The sequence below is a fragment of the Bos grunniens genome, chromosome X (assembly GCF_055505025.1).
Source record: "Bos grunniens cultivar Pamir isolate PY7600 chromosome X, Bosgru_T2T1.0, whole genome shotgun sequence".
NCBI lineage: Eukaryota > Metazoa > Chordata > Mammalia > Artiodactyla > Bovidae > Bos > Bos grunniens.
Window position 1 is genome coordinate 56,841,563 of NC_141194.1, and position 2,845 is coordinate 56,844,407.

Here is a 2,845-nt window from a genome sequence, read left to right on the forward strand (position 1 = left end):
ATCCTGTTTACGTCAAAGTGTAACCACTGTCTTTAGCACCCAGAGATTTAATCACATTAGCTGAACATCATTACTGTACCGATTATTAGTTGACATTCTACTGTAAAGGAGATATTTCTCTTCTCCATTTATCTTTAATTTCTGTGAGTATGGATTTATGGATTCTGGAACTGTATCAAATGCTATTTCTGTGGTTGCTGTTTTAGTCTGTTTATGTAGTGATATATATATATATATATATATATATATATATATATATATATATTCCTCTATTGTTGACCCAATTTTGCATTCCTGAGATGAAGTATTTGATTAAAACATATTTGCTAAATATACTATTGGATTCTTTTAGCTAGGGTTTTATTAAGGATTTTTACATCTACAGGTGTTAAATGGCTTGAAATGTTTTCTTGTATTATCTCATCTGTTTGGGGGAGCTTGCTCAAATTCATGTCCATCCAGTCGGTGATGCCATCCAACCATCTCATCCTCTGTCATCCCCTTCTCCTGTCTTCAATCTTTCCCAGCATCAGGGTCTTTTCCAATGAGTCATTTCTTCACATCAGGTGGCCAAAGTATTGGAGTTTCAGCTTCAGCATCAGTCCTTCCAATGAATATTCAGGACTGATTTCCTTTAGTATTGACTGGCTTAATCTCCTTGCAGTCCAAGGGATGCTCAAGAGTCTTCAACACCACAGTTCAAAAGCTGTGATGACACCAGTCTCATAAAATAGACAGCTTTCATTCTTTTTTCTTATATCTAGAACAACTTTGTATGAGATAGCGATTAACTGTTCCTTGGGAGTTTGGTAGAGTGCACCTATAACAACCATCTGGGTTCTTTTTTTGGCAAGGAGAGGGAAGATTTCAACTTTACTACTTTGCTTTATTCAAGTAATCTGTTTCTTCATGGAACAGTTTTGGCATTTTATATCCCTCTACTAATATATTCATTTCATCTATATTTTCAGATACACTTTCTCTATTACACCTGTAGTGAATTCCCCCCTCTGGTTCGTATTTTGTATTTGGTTTGTTTGCTTCTTTTTAAATTGATCAGTCTTGCCAGAGGTCTGCTTTTCCTCTTAATTTTTGTTTCAAAGATTCCACTCTTGATTTTATTAACCTGTTGTTTCCCTCCCTACTTCATCTATTTCTGCTCTTCTATTATTTCCTTTCCTGTTACTGAGGTTTGCTTTGGTGGTCTTTTTCCAACTTCTTGTATAATTTATATGACAAAATGCCCAGATTGTAATTATATAGCTTATTGAATGTATACATAGTTATACACCCATGTGACCAGCACCCCAGTCAAAATACAGAACATTTCATTTTTCTAGAAAGCTGCTTTGCAACTCTTTCCAGTAAGTCCAGAAAAATCTCTATCACCACAAATGTGCTGATTGAGAACTTGATATAAACAGAATGGTAAACAATGTTTCTTCTTTTATGTCTTTTTTCACTCAACATGTTTGTGGTTCATTTGTGTTGATTTTTGTATCAGTGATTTTGTCACTTTTTATTGCCAGGTTGTATTCTGTTATATGAATATACAATTTATCCATTTTCCTCTTGCTGGATGTTTGGGTTGTTCCCATTTTGTGGTTATTCTGAACACAGCTGCTGTGAATACATGTAACAAGTCCTTTTGTTGACATGTTTGCATCTAAGAATGGAATTTCTTGTTCACAGGGTAACCTTATGTGTACTTTTCTATGAAACAGCCATATTTCCAGAGTGGCTGTACCACTGACTACTGCCAGCCATGTATGAGGCTTCCTCGACATGGGATTCCTGGGAGCTACACTCTGGGGAACTGCAACAGGGAAGGGAACATGGGGGTGTCTCCAGACTGAAAGCCACTCTTTCAGGTGGCCTCTTTCTGTCCCTATTTCCTCTCCCTTTCCCACTGGGCCAACACCCCCACCCCAGATCAGCACCATCCCACTTCTAGGGGGCCCCATCTTTCTCATCTGTCCCTGCCACTGGTGCAGGGTGATGTTTCAATGCAGACTATTGGTGGGGGAGGGGCTTTGAGCCAATTGCTATTCCTACACCACCTCCCTTCCTATCTCAGAGCTTGTATGTTTGGGGGAGGGGGCAGTTCCTGGCCCTGTTGCACAGCCCAGCCCCCTAAGGCCCAGAGAGGGCAGGCCCAGCCGTGTTCTGCTGCACTCAGACCTGTGCTGAGAGCACACACATGTATTTGTGAATCACAGGGTGTAGATTGGTTAGCATGACCAAAGTGGTAGGGCACTGTGGTAAAAGCCATGGAGAAGACTGGGACGTGGGTGGGCCCAAATGGTGGGGCATCCCTGGGACCTGAGAGTGGCAGGTTGACTTCTCTATCTCCATGGCTCTGGGGTCATCAGCCCGTTGAGAGCACAGGGCTCACTGGTGCCAGAGCACCCATCATCATTCACTTAGAAATGCCCTCAAGCACTGTCCCCACACCTAGGGAGGGCCAAGTACAGTTTAGCCTCCTGACTGTACATCAAGTGTAGCTGTGGGGTGGCAAGGCCAGGGGGTGGGGGTTCCTCGTCCTATCTCTGATCCGGAGGGACAAGCCCAACAGTACCATGGTGGTGCTTGACTTCCTGGTACAGTCTAACCTGCTGGACCCAAAATGGTGAGGCGCTGTGACCAGATCTTGCATGTTGGGGCACAGGCCAGAACACCATGTCCTGCTACCAACCCTCACCAAGCTGGGAGCCACCATGAAAATCACTGTGAATGCCACCACTGCCACCCACCTCAGCCTGACAAAGCCTTGTCTATCTGTGTTTATGTCCCCATGTCTGCATGGGCCACAGACCACTCTGGGACATGAGAAAGAGACACAAGC